Source organism: Suricata suricatta, chromosome 3 (assembly GCF_006229205.1).
Source record: "Suricata suricatta isolate VVHF042 chromosome 3, meerkat_22Aug2017_6uvM2_HiC, whole genome shotgun sequence".
Classification (NCBI taxonomy): domain Eukaryota; kingdom Metazoa; phylum Chordata; class Mammalia; order Carnivora; family Herpestidae; genus Suricata; species Suricata suricatta.
The window spans coordinates 137,460,555-137,479,720 of record NC_043702.1 but is presented as its reverse complement, the minus strand read 5'-3'; positions in this window follow the sequence as shown (position 1 = coordinate 137,479,720).

The following is a 19,166-nucleotide window of genomic DNA, read 5'->3' as shown; positions in this document are numbered from 1 at the left end:
AATGCACAGGAATCCTTGGGTCTGGAGGAAGGGAGAACCACACCTGCTGACCACGTAGGTGTTCCAAGTATGTTACACGCACCGTGCTCTCTAGACCGTCTTGCCGCAGCTCAGTGAAGCAGTGTAAATGACCCTCATCCAGCCACGGAGACGACTAGAAACCCGGCACGATTAATTAAACTGCCAAGTGAGGATGACAAGCCAAGTCTGGGTGACTTCAGAACGCGAGGCTTCTGTATTTATTTATAATGGGATGCTTTTGGCTTTTCATGCCACCCTTATGCAGGCCGGACTCACTTTCCATGGTGCCAGTTTCAGTATATGTGCAGCCATGGGGGATGGCTGTAGATGGAAAAAGAGAGAGAGAGAGAAAGAAAAGAAGACAAAAAAAGGAGACAATAACAAGAAAATGTCAATTAAAGAAGAGTTCAATTCAAACATCTAGAAAGAGTCATTTAATTGTCTTGCGCTGCTGCTGACTTAAACAGAATTCTAGGGGCACCTGGGCGGCTCAGTCAGTTGAGCAATCCGACTTCGGTTCAGATTACGGTCTCATGGTTTGTAGGTCTGGGCTCTGCGTGGCGCTTTGAGCTGACAGCACGGATTCTCTGTCTCCCTCTCTCTGCCTCTTCCTTACTTGAGCTCTCTTTGTCTCTGTCTCTCTCTCAAAAATAAACATAAAAAAAGAAATAGGTCCTTTGGGATCAGCACATCCCTACATAGAGCACTGACTTCCACTTTTATTCAGCTCATCCTTCAAGCCGGGTGGGCTCTGAGTGAAGGCAGCGGGACATACCCACCTGTGGGTGATGCTTCAGACTTCCCTCCCCTGCTCCAGGCCCATGAACTTCAACACAACATAGGCGGAGGCCAGGGGGTGGAGGGGTCTGGAAAGGCAGCTGTGGATATGCGTCTATACTCCACTCCCTAACATCCCATCGCATCTGCTTTTCTGTTAGAAAGACAGTGCATAATAGAGTCCAGAAAATGGAAAAATAACACGATCCTGACCACCTATATATATACACACATTACCATCTCCATATATATATGGCTCCATTTTGGTAAATTCTATTCCCGTTCTCTATTTTCAAAATTGTGGATTTTAATAGTTTGAGTCATAATGGGCACATGCTTTGTACCCCTCCCCTCTCTAGTTGACTCTGTGTCATCGACTTTCTCTAGGATGTGCACGATTAGGCGGTTTTCCTCTCTCATGCTTCTCTTGCCTTCTTTTCTTTAATTCACCACCCCCCCCCCGTTCTTTCTTTGTCCCTTCTTCTCTCTCTCCTCTACGTTCTTCTCCTGCAGTCAAACCTAAAGCTTGCTCTAGGTTCCTAAGAGTCTTGGGAACAGTGAGCCCTGACGGGGTTCTGACATGGGCTCTCTTTCCCAGGAGAGCAGGAATCCAGTTCCCAATAGCCTCCTGTCTTGGGTCAGTCTCAGGCCAGATGCGTCCGAGAAGTGAATCGGGGAAAGTGAGTGGGAGAAGGGGAGGGGGTGGGGTAACAACGGGCCAGAATGCCGCAGAAATAGGAGGGTGACATGACACTCGGTGACTGGAGGAAGTGAGCACGCTGTACTTCCACAGCACAAGGAGATGAAGCGTCTCACTGCCTACCAACAATCAGAAAGAATAATGGTCAAATCATTCAGATGGTTCCAAGCAACGCCCCCTGAGGAGGGCGAGGGGCTTCTTGTTTTGTGCAAAGTCCCGGACTCAGTTCAGTGGTGTTAGGATACAACCGAAGAAGGTTTCTATCTTTTTTTTTTTTTTAAGATATGTGGACTCACAATAACATCGACTGATACTCACACGGTCCTTTAGCTGCACAAAGCTCCATTATATCACTCACAGCTACAGAAGGAAAGAAAACGTTCTGGGTAGAATGTGAGGAAGCTGACATTTGACAATAGAGTTTCGCTGAAGTTTATATTATAAAGCTTTCACCAGAGCAATTAATATAAACACTTCGCCGTGATAAGCATTTTAAGAGGGGCCAAATCCAGCGACTGGAAATCTAAGAAGCAGTGAAGGCACTGCTGAAGAGGGCAGCTTGAATGAGCATGAACATTCGAAGGATGGAAGGGGAAGGTATCTGGGGGGTGGCGGGGGGCTTTCTTGATGAGAAAACATTACCAGCTCCAAGTACTCTAATAAAGGTAAATTGCAATATATGATACTCCTTTGTGGCTCGATTTCCTTGGCAATTATTACATTAGAGTGACACTTCTATTGAATTATACGTTTCAATTACTATTAAAAAATCGAAGTCCTTAAGTTCGAGGAAATTATGAATGCAGCTTCTGGAGAGCTCTACCTCTGACACTGCCAGGATAAGATCGTTTATCTCCTTGGCGCTCGGAGGCCCATTATGCAGCGTGGGCCAGGAAGGAGGCTGTCTGCACAATAGTGTCCAACATTATCAAAGCACTTCTTGTGGATTCGACCATCTCCATGCTGTGTTGTGGTAACCCTAGGTGACCGGCCGCCTTTCTTTGCACAGGACACAATGGCAAATAGAAACATTAACTCTCACAATGTTGCAAGAATCTGACTGCATTATTCCCTGACCTCCGGAAAGAGAATGTGTCCTCTGTCGTACAGGAATAAAAGTTTGCAAAGCAGTTGGAAATATAATTGTGTACACTTCACGTGCTGAACCGCCTTTCTAGGGTTTATTTGTTTGGCCCTTTGGAGCGAGCGAAGGGGGACTTTCAGAGAGGGGACCACGGAGGTGTCCTTCCCCCCCCCCCCACTTTTCTCTTCAGGAAGATGGAGTGGTTGCCGAGTGCGGATCTTTGTGGGTGGGGAGGAGCCACTCCTGGGACTCAAAGCTGGGGATGAAGGAGCCTGGGGGACCTGTCTGTCTGAACACCCTTGAGGCAGGGCTCCGGGACATCTTCTTGATGGGTGGATATTTAGCAGAAGTCAATAGCGCAGTCGGCTTTGGTTTGATGCTAATGAGGCCAAGGTTATACAAGGGCCAACTGGTTTCCTTCTGTTCCCTCTGCTATAAACCGCCTCCCGTCGGTGGCCGGGCCTCTCACAAACACAGCAGAGGGGTGATGAAATGGGCCGGAGGCTTCTCCCAGACAGATGGTCCCCCAGCTGTTTTTGCCAATGGGTAACTTTCGTTGCCTCCACTCAACGTCCCCTTGAAAAGACTCTGTCCTCCAAAGCCTTTCCGCTTCAGTTCTCCTGTGAAATGTCTTCTCGCCAACAGGGACTCTCTTCAAGACCATCCGCAGGTAGGTGATTTCTAATGTTCCAGTCGTCCTGTATCACCTTCCCAGCCTGAGGGGCATGCAGCAGGGGTCCGCCAGGCTCCTGACCCACCTCGGGTTTGAGGCACCGTTCTGTCTCTTCAAGATAAAACTTCTCAGATGCGCCCAGGGTGTCCCAGGGGCTCTTTATTTTCTCATCTGTGAAATGGGCATATTGATCCTTGCCCTTGCCAACTTGTAGGGTTGGTATCGGAACCAAACAAGGAAACGTGGAGACAGCTTTAGGAAGTGTAAAGCACATGCTAGTGACCATGACCTCCATCCTGATGCCCACTGGAGTCCAAGTGATTTCTGTCATCGCCTTGGTCCCGAGGCACATCCACTGCTCTTTACTGACCTTGCGTTTCAGACCCATTTCATGTTTCAGTTTCTCCCTCTCTCACTTGGCGTGTCCTTCTTTCCTGACAGCAGAGGCAGGAATGGCTTAGATTTCTTTCCCCTTTTTCCTTGACAGTCCTCACAGAACTCTCCCTCTTCTGAGTAGCACCTGCCTTACAACAGTCCCGGGTCTCCAGAGAAACAGAATAATAGCATTTCTTTTAAGGATTTGGCTCACATGATTGAGGGGGATGGCAAGTGCAAAATCCATAAGGCGGGTTAGAAGCCTGGTGATTCGGGCAGCGGTCGACGCTGCAGTCATGAGGTAGAATTTCTTCTCCCTAGAAAAATCTCACACTTCTAATAGCCTTCGACTGATTAGGTATGGCCCACCCACATTATTGAACGTAATTTCCTTTACTTAAAGTCACCTGATGGTAGATGTCGACCACATTTTAAAAAGATCTTCATGGCAACACCTGTATTGACATTTGATTAAAAAACTGGGGACCATAACTTAGCCAAACTGACATAAAGCTAACATCATATCACCCTTCCATGGATGACTCCCTGAGCCCTCCTCTTGGATGAAACTTTCTGAGCAGCTGCTCACCTTTTTTCTCTCTTTTCTCTCACACTGTATTTTCTCTACTTGCATGCTCTTCATCCAGTCACACACATCTTGGCTTTCGGAACACCCCTCCTCCAACTGCCACTGTGCCCTGCGGAGGTGTTCTCTGAGTAAAAACCATAATTCATATTTTAGAACCCTGGCTGCGGTAAATTGGTTTCTACTTGGAGAGAAGAGGGTTCCCAGTTAGAGGTAAGACAGATGTCACTTGTAAGAGAATTAACTCCTGACCCCAAAATGTCTACTTCCTGTCCATTTCCAGTCCCCCTTGGTGCTATCAGAGCATTGATTAAGCGTGATTTCAGAATAAAAAAGGAAGAGCTGGTATGGTTCCCTCATCCATACACCCTTCTGCTCAGCTCTTTCCGGAAACAGGGCTGCATACTATATGCTGGAGAAAGGCCCAGAAAGAGCTCCCTGAGCCTGGCCGCAAAGGGCTTGCACTCGACTGTTAGAAGGGGCAGCTGAACAGAAAACCAGGAACGAAGGGGAGACGCATCCATGGTGGAACAGAAGTATAAACCACGGGCTCGCCTTTTCACAGGTGACAGAGTTCATATACCTTGCACAAGGAACTCTAAAATGGCGGGCGCTGAAGACCCATCCGTACTTAACCGTGAACCTTTCCGTGTGTGTTTAGCGGCGCGTCACCTTCTCTCTGACGCTTTGCTTGGGAAGCAGTGGACATTAGTTTGGATCTCCTCAGAGCACGTGAATTGATGACTAAGGAAACCCGTCCTAAAGTGACTAGAAAGTGTGGGCAGGGGAGGGCAGGGAGCAGGTACCACAACTCAGCGCGGTCCCGGGAGAGGGAGGTGAAGCTTACGCCCTGGCGGGCAAACTACAGAAGCGTCTTATAAAATAAAGCAGGGCCAGGGGCTAGAAAGTTCTGGGAGGGGGATAGGGGGAGTACTGCTTTATTTAGGGTAACCAGAGAAGACCTATGAGCAGCGACCGTCTGAACAGAGACCTGAGAGAAGGAGGTTGAGAAAATGAGCCAAGGGGACCCCATAGGTTTCATAGTGCACCTTCTTTCCTTATGTGGTAAGGGCAGGTCCTAATCAATAATACATCCTGTATAGTGCCTGTGAGATAAAGTACATATTATATGTGTTTGTGTGCATGTACACAATTACAGCATTTGTCAACGTAAATGTAAATATTTACCTAGTTTATGTAAATATAACATGTATATATTATAATGGTACCCAAATATTAACCTGAGTTATCTCTGGACAATGAGATTATAAGTGAACTTAATCATTTAATTTTTTTAATGTTTATTTATGTATTTTGAGAAAGAGAGAGAGAACAAGCAGGGGAAGGGCAGGTGGTGGTGGGGAGAGAATCCCAAGCAGGCTCCTCACTGTAAGTGTAGAGCCTGACATGGGGCTTGATCTCACACACCATGAGATCATGACCTGAGCGGAAATCAAGAGTCGAACGCTTAACCGACTGAGCCACCCAGGGGCCCCAATCATTTAATTTTTTCCCCTCTGATCTTCACCCTCATTTCCTACACCAAATCTGCTTTACCTTTTTTTTTTAATCATACACTAATCGCCTTGCTGAATCTCCCAAATGACGTAGCTGTCTACTGAGAATGGAGAATTTTTACTAGAAGCCACTGTAGATAACAGTCACAGCTGTATCAAACGACCACTCGGTGGGTGCCAGGTACGGTTTCAGTCACTTTCTGTGCATTATCTCACTTACCCGCCCCCGCCCCGCAGCTGCGCGTGAGGCAGGCGCGGTCCTGACCGCCGTCTCTCTCCTACGGCTTCACTCACACAGCTAGTGGGTACCGAGTCAGGACTGCTCACGGGGCCGTCGGAACCCACAGTCCCATCGCTGCTGCCTCCCTGACAGGCGACGGTAGCATTTTTAGTTGATTCTGAGAGGTGGGATGTAGAAGAAGCCATCCACGAAGCATGAAGAGAACTACCTCGGTCAGATGCTGTGTCTGCTGTTGATACAGCAAAGGCCAAATGGAACCAGAATGAAAGCATCTGATGCGCCCACGTCGCTGGCGGCCAGTTTATTCCAGACCAGGTGGAATGCAGAGTTCCATACCCATTTTGACGGCTCTGATGAACTGCGAGAAATCAAGTAACAGCAAGGGCAGGTCTCCATGCGACTGGACACAGGCTGCTCGGGCTTGTGCTGAAATGCGACTTGCTCCTCTCCGGCACTCCCCGCTGCTCCACACCCACGTACAATTTCCTTTTGGAGGACACTAAAGATCAGATTCAGTCAGAATGCTAGAAGAAGGGTTTTTTTTTTTTTTAATGTACTTGACTCTAGCTATGTGATCTTCTTTTAAAAAATTTTTTTTTCTCTCTCTCTCTTTCACTTTGCTTTGTCTGTTTAGGTGACAGGAGGTACACAAATGTCCTGGCTGTCCGTGAGTCAAAGGGGCACGAGACTCACCCATGCTCGAGTCGCAGAGTGAGCAGCCCAGTAACAGAGATCCATGGGCATTGCTCGAACAAAAGCAGACTGAGGGAGGGCGAGCAATGAGAAGGCCGAGCAGCGTCCATGCTTGGTGCTTCCGCAACTTAGTAAATGCTTGAAAATGAATCGCAGTGTCAGCCTCAAAGCTGACTTGTCACCGTGGCTAGGGAGCCGGCAGGGAGTCGCACACCCCGTGTGTATCTGCAGGTAACCCCAGAGAGTCAACCACTTCATGTTGATGGCTCGGTAAAGCAGACTAACCGCTTGGGTCAAAGGGGTTGAGTTAGTTGCCACATGGGGACCCCCAGAGAAGTTCAGCTTCTGAAAGAACCAACATGTTTATTTTTCTTTTAAGGATAAACGCATCAGATCATCCTTGAAGTAAAGTATTTTTGTGGCTCCAGTAAGAAGGAAAAGGTTGAAGAGGAGAGTGTCCGTATGTCCTTAGTATGAAGTCTTAGTCAGTATAAGTGTGGGTGTATGTTCATGAGGGTGTCCAGGATTGGGGTCTAACGCTATGAGGAGCAGAGAACATGCTCTTTGAATCAAGGAGTTTAAAGTCAAATTGAAGCAAAACATTCACATGTAAAAGTACTAACTAGTGCTAGTAAGCATTAAAAAGCAGTCAAGAATTTTGGGGGTGGCTGGCTGGTTCAATAGGAGAGCATAAGACTCTGGATTTCAGGTCGTGATCTCCTCAATGTTGGGTGAGATGCCTACTATAAATAAACAAACAAGCAAACAAATAAATAAGTAAATGGCAGTAAAGAGTTTTTCTACTGGTAAGATGGAAAGCAGAAAGAAAGAAGAGTCAAACAAGATAGTCTTTAGAGAGGAATCTCCGGAACAGAGCAAACAAAAGTACAGTTTTCTCTTTCATAAAATTGCTTTGAGTTTGATCCCCAGAAGTTCACAGGTGAATAAGTGCATTTTCAAAGGCATTAGGGCAAGAAGCCGCAAGCAGTTGACACACTGTCCCCTGTAACCACTAGATAGCACAAGGGGTGTCACAAATCTCAGGAACTTCATGGGCACCTGGGTGGCTCAGTCTGTTAGGTGTCTAACTTCAGCTCAGGCCATGATCTCACAGTCTTTGGGTTCAAGCCCTAGGTCTGGCTCTGTGCTGATAGCTCAGAGCCTGGAGCCTGCTTTAGATTCTGTATTTCCCTCACTCTCTGCACCTGCCCCACTCATGCTTTGTCTCTATCTCAAAAAATAAACATTTAAAAAATAAAACAATAACAACAAATCTAAGGAACTTCATCTATAAAAGCTCTGTGTAGGGGCCTAGCACCATAAAAATCGGCATGGATCTAGTTGTTGGTGGCAAACTAAGTCATACTTATTTGCAAAGCTATAACTGAATCATAGTGGGGGAATTAGTAGTCTATTAGAAAGTCATAATCTGGACCAAGAAGACCCCTCTGCTAATAAATAGATTATTTTGAGCTTTAAAATTTTTTTTATGTTTAGTTTTTGAGAGAGAGAGAGAGAGAGAGAGAGCAGGGGAGGGGCAAAGAGAGAAGGAGACACAGGATCTGAAGCAGGCTGTAGGCTCCAAGCTGTCAGCACAGAACCTGATATGGGGCTTGAACCCAGGAAATATGAGGTCATGACCTGAACTGAATTTGGATGGTTAATCGACTAAGCCACCTAAGCACCCTTATTTTGAGCTTTTTAACTCAGTCCTTTCTCAGATTCTAGCCAGCACCATGAAAGCTATCTCAAAAACCATGAGTTGGAAAAGAAAAAGGGCCACAGTTAGAGATCAAGAGATGTCATTCAGGGGAGGGATGGTGTTCTGAGGGACAAGAATCTAGCAAAGGAAATCCAGAGAAGCGAGAGCAGAAAATAACATGATGGAAACAAACATTGGAGAACACAGTAAGAAGGCCATGCATGGAAGGTCTCCATGCAACAGAGACGTGTGGACAAGACAAGATCTAATATTCCTATGTAGAACCACGGAGGTTGTTGGTTTAACTAGAGAAGAAAGAGAGCAGATTGTTGTGGATCTAGGAAGAGCTGGGGAATGGGAAAAAGGAGAATGTGAGTGAAGACCATTCTATCCCAAAACCTAGAGAGCAGGCTTGCTTTCTGTGCTGGGAAGATGGAGCCATTGAAGTTGGAAATCCCAGGAATGAAAAAGATAAGTAATGGGGCAAAGTCGTGGAAGATGAGTTCCAGAGGACAGGTGGAAGACTCATCCTTGGATGAAAGGAAGAATCCTTTGAGATAGTGGAGGGACACCCAGAAAAGCTTGTGAGATGTGGATGGGAATTTTAGGGAAACCATGTCAGTTACCTTTGTTGTTTTGCTGTGAAATTGAGAGTAATATCATCCACTAAGAGGGTGGAAGGAGAAACTAAGGACATGTGATGGAACTGCTGATTGGCATTGAGGGACAGTTGAGACTGGAGACCCAAAGTCAGCAGTGACACTCATCAGTGTGGTTGATTTGTTTCCTGTAAGTCAAACTGGGTTCAAGAGTGAAAAAGGCAGGAGGTTTGGTTTATTCTGAGTCAAGATGTTGACGGGAGGATGCAATGGAAGGACAATCTGGCGAAGGGGTTGAGGGTATGGGTGGGCATAAAGGAAGAGGTAATCCCTCAGTATGACAGACAACTCATTGTTTGGGGACCCAGAACTTGGGCTAAATGGAACACGGACCATTTTTGTGTTGTTGGTGTTTCCATTTATTATCTCGCTCTATTTACACAGGTTAGGTCAGCTGCTGGGAAAAGCTCTTTGCTAAGCCAAAATTTCAGAACCACCCCTTTCGACGAGTGCCTAATCAGGATACTTCTAGCTACACCTGGTATATCAGACACGACCGGTGAGACTCTACCTCAGTCCGCCCCCCCACCCCCCCCCACCCCCGCCAAAAGTCCTATTTCTTCTTGCTCATGCAAAATCCACTCGGGTGGGTGACAGTCCTGGTTAGCTTGTCCTTACTTAGGGGTAAGAGTCGCTTCTATTTGGGGGCTTTTGCCATCTCACCACACAGTCTTTAAAGGGGCAGAAAGGATAGACGAGGCATACCGATGATCATATCTCAAAGAAGTGACACAACCCTTTGTTCACATTCCCATGAGCTCAAACTCATCTCAGTTCTCCAAACCAACTGCCCAGAAAGCAGGGAAGTGACAAAGAGCACACAGATGTTCAGGAAGCATCCATCACGTGGTTGAACGGGATCAACCACCACGTATCCCAAGACCTGCACTTGGTAAGTTTCGGGGAGCTTGACTCTTATGCGATCAGGAGAAAAACACTTACAAAATGAGAATCACACTAATACCTGGGGCTGACCATCTCCACACCGGGACAGACCAAGCAGGTGAAAAGTGAAAACACAAGTCAAACTATGATTCTGTAATTGCATCTTGTGCAGGAAAACAAAGGCAAAAAGGAGAATGAAGAGGAGGAGGAGAAAGAAGATAGAGAGTACAAGGACTATGGTCGCTGGCATTGTACTGGACTGTACGGTAGGTAGCTGGGTGGTGAGTACAGCCTCACGCATAGGCTTTGTCAGATCACTATGCTGGACACCCAAAACCGATATAGCTCGTTTGTCAACTGTACTTCAGAAAAAGAATCGATTAACTAAGTTTTGAAAAGAGCAGATAAAAGAAACAGAAAAAGAGCAACAGAAGCAACAAGGTCACTTGGTAAAACTCACACGTTGCTGTAATCGCGTTCCCAACCTCCGTGCCCGATTTGGCCAAACCAGAGTCTACTCACAGGAAATGGAAACACAAAGAAAGGCGAGGCGTAATAGAACCTGTGCGAACTTTCAGCCCGGAAGGACACACGGGGTACAAACGAACTAGGATGAAGTTGGAGGAACGGATGTCGTAAACCAAGCTGCCCCTTGCCCCGGAGGGCACCCCGCCCTCCAGGTTCTTGGGGCTCCTCCGGCTTCCTTTCTTGCATGCTCCGGCTTATTTCCAAAGTGCTGGATATGTCTTGTGATTATTTAAAATGTTCTCAAGACCGAGAGACGCTAACAACAGGCCTTTTCCACTAACCAGCACCGCTCTTGCGGGGAATGTGTTATTTCTTTTTAATTTGCTCACTGAGTCCTGAATAACTTTTCAGAGGGCTCCAGACACCACAGTGTGACAGCAAACCCAAGGCGCGACGCATGCGATGGAATTGCTCTGCAAGTAACCTTGCCAAAGGCCCTTTTCGATGCACAAAGCTGGCTCTAGCTTTGTATATTGAGGGAGCTAAATCAATGTTAAATGCTTGGCTCTTTTCACAGGACAATGACCAGGACCTAAGCTGCGTCCTTCCTTTTTGATTGACACTTGAAACGCAGAGCGGGAATCAGCCAGAGGCGCTGCTACAAGCCGAACCCTCTGCTGGGATAACCACTGGTGACATCTGCGGAGAGGCCGACAAAAGGCAGTTGAAAGCTGTGTTTGTTGCTTCCCCCCCTCAGATCTCCTCGCTTTCATGGAGCTCCTTACTTGCTTTAATATTATGATTCAGCACCTGGCTTTTTTGAACCTTGCTTTAAACTTCAAAAGACGAGGTGGTATTAACAAACATGAAACGAAAAAGTGGCGGTAGTTTGATTTACTGTTGTCGTCTTATCAAGGGGTTTTTTGTCACCAGCTGCCACTTTCTGTCATCTTTGGAACCATTATCATTTCTCTAAAATCTAAAAGACTCCACTTAATAACAGCTTTGAATACAGGCAGGATCAGGAACATACACGGTCCTGGAGATGACAGGACCATCAAATGAAAAGAAAGATGTTGTTAAAAAAAAAAAAACAACAAAAAACAAAAAAAAAACAAAAAACAAAAAAAATCCCACCCAAACCACACAAATAAGAGCTGTGCTACTGGAGAGTGACCTTGATTTCAGAATTAAACAAATCAAATCCCAGTCTATTGTTCCTTTTGAATTCCACTGTAGAGTTTCCTTGAGAAGTTCCTTTCTGTCGTTCAGGCTGGTGGGGAGGAAAAAGCTCGACTTCGCTACTCAGCCGAGAGGAAGCCCAGCTGCTCAGGGAGGGTGGAAATGACCTCTGTGGCGCAGTGGTTCAGCTCATTACCAGCTCCCTTTCACTGACTTTCTCATACTTGGAGCACCCACTTGATGCTGACAGCCGGATGAACATGGCGAACTCTCCCCAAGGATGAGGTGGTCCCATGCTCTGCTCTTTGCTAGGGACTGGCAGCTCTGAGCTTTCCCCCCAAACCCTGAGCACCTAACGGTTCCCTAAGCATGTGTGTTTAAAGCTCCATCCACCAGAGCAAGCTCGCTGATTAACCCTGTGATCTGTTTGGAACTCAGACACATGAATTTGGTCAGAGCCACAAGGGACCTTAAGGTTGCCCGGTCAGGTGGTTTTGACTCTCCCAAGGACCTTTGTAAAAATACTGATGCCTCCCTGAGTTCTTTCCCACATCCTCTGAATCCAATATGCAGAGGCTGTGCGGGGGCACCTGGACTTGTAAATGTTCTCTGGGTGATTCGGCTTTCCAAAGAGGCTGGAGAGTCAACCCTTCTAGCAAGGAGGCTTCTGGGAATCGCAAGGCTTCCAGCCCTTGTTGAAGGTTCCACAGCAAGTATGTGGCGCAGCTGGACTGAGACCCAGTGACGGGAGCCCCAGCTAGCGCTCGGACCTCTGAGGCAGGACGCAGATGTAACATGGAGAGTGGAGAGTGGATCAGCAGAGAGGGGTGAGGACTGGCTTCCAAAGACGCAAGTCACAGTCCTGCAAATTCCTCCTGCTGGCCCCACCGCCTTCTTCCCTGCGGATTCCTATCCCAGTCAGAGGGACCCTTCCAGAGAAAACTTCCTGGTACCATTCGCACTGGGTTTCTCTCACCCCTCCCTGCCCCCTCTTCTCTATCCCCTCAGGGCCTTGAGATACTAAATGCAGGGGAAATCATTGCTAAGCCCTGAGACACTTCATGGAAGTAAAAAACATGAAGGAGGGTGAAGCTGTTCATTTAGATGCAGTCCAGTGCAAAACATCTCACTTGTGCGTGATGTGCTGTGCCGCCTCCTTGCATCCAGTCAAATATATTTGACCATCTGTTTTGTCTTCAGTGATCCGATAGCTCAAATCTGCTACTTCGTTACTTAGCATTGTCAAGAACGGCAGGCAGGGGGCCTCTTCTTACAAAGGTAGTTATGTCACCTCGGCTGTGTATGAGTCCAAGTAGCTTGGGGTGTTGGCCTGTGGATCCTGAGTGGTCTGCTTACAACTGGGAAAGGGGATGGCTCCTGGGAGCCTCCCAGACCTTCAAAATAGAAACGGGATGCAGGTAAGTCTGAAAATGAAGGAGGTCATGTTGGGAGCCGTCAGGTGGTCTGTTCTAGAAATACTGGGACTGTGACAACTTTATAAAACAAGAAAATAAACCCCAAACAAAATCATGAGGTCTCTAGCCCTGCAAATCAGAACTATTTTGGTGAGATAAAACAATGTAATGATGAGGATCATTTTATCTCCATGCCAACTCTAAATAAGTGCTAGCGATGGCCTGAAGGGCCGGATTAAGAAAAACTCTGGGCTCAGTAGGAAAGCTATCATGAATGATTAGCAGTATCTGCCGAGAACAGGGACACATATATATGTATGCAATTTCAAGACCTGATAGAGTAGTTAAAACAAGTTTTGAAATCATTCATGAGTTTATAACCTAGATCTACACTTACTAGCTATGTGAGCTTAGGCGAATTACACAAACTTAGTTATCTTCTCTGTAAAATGTGTGTAATACCTCATTCTGTGTTTCGAGACTTGAATGACAAATGTGAAGCCATCATCACACTGCATGCCATATAGTAAGTGTTTAATAAAATTGAAGTGATGATGATGATGATGATGATGGTGATGATGGAGAGAGTAAGCCTACTAGCCTGAGGATGAGTCTCTATGGATAAATGCAAGTAATTGGGATCATTCTATAAGGGAGGAAATGAAAGAGCTTTCAAACAAGAAAATATGTCTACCCTTTACTCCACTTATTCTAACAATTAAATGAGAAAAGAAGGAAGAAACAAAGGAAGGAGGCAGGGAAGAAAGGAAAGAGTAAGAGAAGAAGGGAAGGAGATTAGGAGTGAAGGAGGGAGGGAGGAAAGAAAGATTCAACAATGGAATAGAAGATTGGCAGAAAGAACAAAGAGTTGGTGGGGAGAGTAGGACTGAGGCAAAGTATCAGAAATTCTGAAGCATAAAAAGTCACCCCATTTGGGGGTGTCTGAGTGGCTCAGTCAGTTGAGCATCTGACTTTGGCTCAGGTCATGATCTCATGGTACATGAGTTTGAGCCCCACATCAGGCTCTGTGCTGATGGCTCAGAGCCTGGAGCCTACTTCAGATTCTGTGTCTTCCTCTCTGTCTTTTCCTCCCTTGTTTACACTCACTCTCTCTCTCTCTCTCTCTCTCTCTCTCTCTCTCTCTCTCTCAAAAATGAATAAACATAAAAATGTTTTTAAATAATTCTCCCCTCTTTTTAAACCATCATATCAGCATTCAAGTTTATAATAAAATTGCTCTATTTTGGATAAAAAGATGACCCCCCCCACAATAAACTACACTTCATAGTTGTGCCCCTTTGTTAATATATAGTTTCTTATCTCCATTCTTCACACTGTCAGAGGGACAACATGGAAATGAAAATATATTACAGGATAGTGAGTAGAGACCTTCCGAGAGGACTTAGAAGATACAGACATCATCCCCTGCTCTGCCATACTGGCCAAGTGTCCTTGAACAGAGTCATCTAGCCATCTGAGACTGTTTCATCTTTTGTGAAGTCAGAATAAAGAATCTCACTTGCTTATTTAAAGGGTTATTTGAGGATGGCAGGAAGGTAATATGCACAAAACACCTTTGTCAACTGTGTATTTGATGTGTGTGTGAAGGATGTTGGAACAAGTCTATTCTTCACATAGATGCATCCAACCTCTTCGTGTGGTTTGAGGAAAGGACATTCTTCATTGTCTCAAAGCTCCCTTCACCATCACACAGCCTTCCAAAATATTTCCCAGTTCTTCTTTCTTAGTGATTGGAGTTCTAATGGGAAGTATAGATGCATTCTTTTGCATAACCAAATTGCCATCCTGAGGCAAAGTTTTAAAGATGTCTGCTTTTCTATGAGCAGGAAGATACTTACTAAGAGAGAATTAGGCTAGATGTCGGGTTTCTTAGGAGACCAGAGTGAAGAGGTCAGGATGCAGGGGTGTTTTGATGGGGAGGAATAGACAATGCAACATAGTTTAGCACAGCAATTAAAACTGACAAAGGTTCCATTCCTGACTCCATCACTTACCAGCTGTGTAACCTTGGGCAAGTTTATCCAATCTGTGTTGGCTTGTGTTTCGTTGTCTATTTATTTATTCATAAGTATTATTGAGTGTCCACTCTGTGTCTTACTACCTATAACTACCTTGAGAGTCTAATTCTTTATCCTAATGAAGTTTACATTTTATCAGGGAAGACAGATTGTAAACAGAGAAACACTGTAGAGTAAGCACTAAGAAGAAGTAGAAAAGCTACCATAAAAAAACTAAATCAAGAGTAAGTGAGAAGGGGGTAGGCAAGGAAAGCCGTTTGAGAATGTGGCGTCTTACTTAAAACTTAATAGAGAATGTTAGCCAGAGGGAAAGTCTGAGGGAGGGATATTCAAAGGAGAGGAAATGTCAATGAAAAGTCTTGTTTAAATCTGGGAAATAACAATAAAGTTTCTAAGAAATGGTCAGATTTGAGATTGATATTGAAAGTCAAATGGACAATACTTGTTGCTGAATTAGGGATGGGAATGAGAGAAGGAGAGGAGTCAAAAATGACACTGAGGGTGTTAGTTTGAAAACAAAGCTATAAGGATGATGGGATTTGGTTGGTAGGAGTCAAGAGTTCTGCTTTAGATATAATATGTTTATAAAATTTTTGCAGTGTTTAGAAAATCTGACAAGTGGCCATTATAACAGTACCTATCTATTGATGTTTGAGATAATTAAAGGGTCTAGTAGAGAATCTGGCGTGGAGCAAGTGCTCAGTAAATTGTACTTCCATGCAACAATGAATACAAATGTCGAATCAACTTGTGAGATGAGCCTGGTCCTTGTAGAGTCAAGAAACTAGACAATGATGACATATTGGAGGCCAGGACACAGGTAGAAAGTAATCAAGTTTAGAAGGGAGAAGCAAGAAGAGAATGAAGACATGGTTTGAACACTTCACAGTTCTGCATTCAGTCTACCCTCTGTGGCACGGTGGAAAACAGAGGGGCCATTTATAGACAACCGCCAGATCAAATGGTCCATTCTGTAAAAACATTATCTTTTTTTTCCCTCTTGGATTGAATGACTTAGCACTTTACGAATCACGAAGACCTTGTTTTGGCTCAGGATATAGAAACACTGTGTAGCGACCACCCAACTTTCCTTCACTCGATGCTGGAGATGCAGGTTAGGAAATGTGCCTGTTCTAAGCCAGGGAAAAGTACATCTTAGCAAAAGACAAATGGCTTCTGTTATTCTGTGATGGGGTAAATCTACGCCAAAGATTTTATTTAGCAACTAGTTATGTCAAACTAACAACGTTAGAAGCGACTCTTTATCATCTACTTAGATAAATATCAAAGTCTTCTATGTCTGCTAAACTTGAGCTATTTCTTATTGTGCATTTCTTCTGAGCTTGAAAATAGCAAAGCAAACCAAAACCAAAGCCACACAAATTCCATTCTTCCCGCGACTCCCTTCCCATAAGTGTCTGTGGACACTTATCAGAGTCGTGCAGCAGCTCTGATGGAAATGAGGACTACAGGACACTTAGAGCTAATCATGCCAAATGGCAACAAATTCTCAAATGAGGGCACTTCTGGTTACTCATCTGACACCACACAGACAGTCCAAGCTACAAGTTCTTTCTTACAGCCCTGAGTCTGACTTCCTAACCAATCTGCTAAAGAAGTTTCTGAGTTTGGTGATGTACGTAACTTGGTCTCAGTTGGCAACGGAGATGCATGGATGTGGAAAATAGAGTCATATGGGTAATCTCTAAGATTTCCATTCTCCATGTGCAAACATATAGACACAAAGAGAGAAACTTCCTTTTTAGGGGGTAGATGTTAAAGCCTTCTCTGTCTCAAATAACTTTTTGTAGGTAGAGAGAAAAAAATGTAGCAGGGGCTAACAGCACATCTCTATAGAAGTCTGAAGGCCTGAGACATGACCAGACTCCTTTGGGACAGTCACTTGGCTCTTACCCAGTGAAAAGAAGCCATGGGGTGGGGAGGTAAAAGACTGGGAGAAAGAAAAAAGTAGTATTTCAACTGAATTAGTTTACTTGAGAAAAGAAGATTTGAGTTTAGTCAATAGCAATTGTATATTTTTCCTTCTGTTTTATATTATTAATTATGTCTTTCTTCCCTTCTAGACTTAGAATATAAAATCTAGGCTTTGTATATATCTATATATCTATATTGTTCAGCTATTTAGCCATCTCCAACACCTAAGGTAATGCCTGGAATATTCTAATCTGATGTAAAATATTTGTTGAATTAATGAAAATATTCGTGGGGCGCCTGAGTGGCTCAGTTGGTTAAGTGTCCGACTTCGGCTCAGGTCATGATCTCACAGTTTGTGGGTTCAAGCCCTGCATCGGGCTCTGTGCTGTCAGCTCAGAGCCTGGAGCCTGCTTCTGATCCTGTGTTTCCTTCTCCCTCTGCTCCTCCCCCACTCATATTGTATCAAAAAAAAATAAGTGTTAGAAAATATTCGTGCTTATAGGCACTGCTTCCGAAAGAGTTTAGTATCAGAGAATTCTGCAGAAGCAAGCCTGTGCTATTTCATAAACTGCCAAGATAACTCAATGGGAACCACAAGCCCTATACCCTTATTTAATAGCTGTAAGTCGGGTAATTTGTCTTGACTGGTCTATGTCACCAGGTGCAGACACGGCCTGCTGTGCCTGTTTAGCCCTTCCTAATCGTAGACAAATTTGTTCACAAGTCACAGAGGCTCTAGAAAGCCATCCTGACCCAGATGATGAGACAAAAATACTTCCCATGAGACAATAAGGTGTTCTGTCGAGTGTGTTTGACAGTGCGGTGTGACCAATTGCTTTAAGTCTTCTATCTACCAAAACAATGACAAGAAAACAGTGACAAGGAAAATGAGAAATGAATTCATGATAATGTTTTCACAAATTTGCCTAATGCCATCCCCATTAGCCTCCCATGCCATTCCCTACTAGAAGTTTTTGATCAAGCCGAGCTTAGATAGGTTTTTGTTATTTGTGGCTCTTAAATGGAAGTGTCTTTGTTCATGATCCAAAAAAATTATTTTCTCTGAAATTAACAACTTTCAGTTAATTTGATGCTATGAAGAAAGTCAAAGCATAAGAGCCTAAAATCTTCCTTCTTCAATCAACTTTTCCTCTGGATACAAAGCAGAGAAGTGGAGGAGGCAGGTTTCTAGGAAGGGTGACCTGGCCCAGTGTTCTGAAATCACCGCAAAGAGTTCACGTGATAGTGACCCCATAAACGAGTGACAAGAGAGGTGAGGTGGGAAGGGATGTGGTTCCAAACCACATTCCACATTGACTGATCCTGGATTGCGGTTCAGCTCAAATGCCTAATTCTAAGTATTTACTTCAGCTTTTAATGCACCCCATGGTCGCTTGATCAGTTGAGTGATCTTTACTTTGACAGAGCCTATGATTTACAGTATTTACGACTTTCTCTCCATCATATTAGTGAACAAGACATAAGGAGATGGAGAAGAGGACTGACAGACAGGACAAAGTCTTCTTCTTAGGGAACACACCGTAGGAAAAAAGCATGCTAATTTGAACTACAGATATTTTGTGTGCAATAGGAAATGTTAAGCTTAGAAGAATTGCCAGTGAACTTCAGCTGAAAGGAGAGGAAGCACTCTATAACTATTTTGAGAGAGAGAGAATATGAATGTGTGTTTTGCCATAACATTCACGATGCAGGGTTCATCCATGAAACACAAATGCCCTGCCATCCAGAGGACAGAGCAGCAGCTGTGAGATTGCCTTCTGAGTCACAGTCACTGAAGTGGAACTATTTGTACAAGTTCAAAGGCACCAAAGACCTTGGCAATCAGCTGCCCTCGTGAATGTCAAGACACAAGATGACATCACTGTAAACTGGTAAACCTGAGGAAGATTTTCTATTTGGAAAAGAAAAGTTCTGGGGATAAACCAAGCTTTATTCCTTTTTTTTAAACACTGTTTTCATCCAGGAGTGTCTCTGACCCACGGCCCTTGATGATTTATCATTCATCTAATTTAGCAAACTGTGAGCTCTCCAGAGAGAGACTGTGGTTTCTGCATAATTGTAAGGTAGTAAAACATCTCATAAAATCAGAAATTGGAACTTCAGGCAAAGGAGATAGAGAGGTTTCTGCAGGGAAACAAACTAAAAAAATGAGGAGCCCTCAGATGCACAAGCTGTGGCCTCCCAGAACCAGGG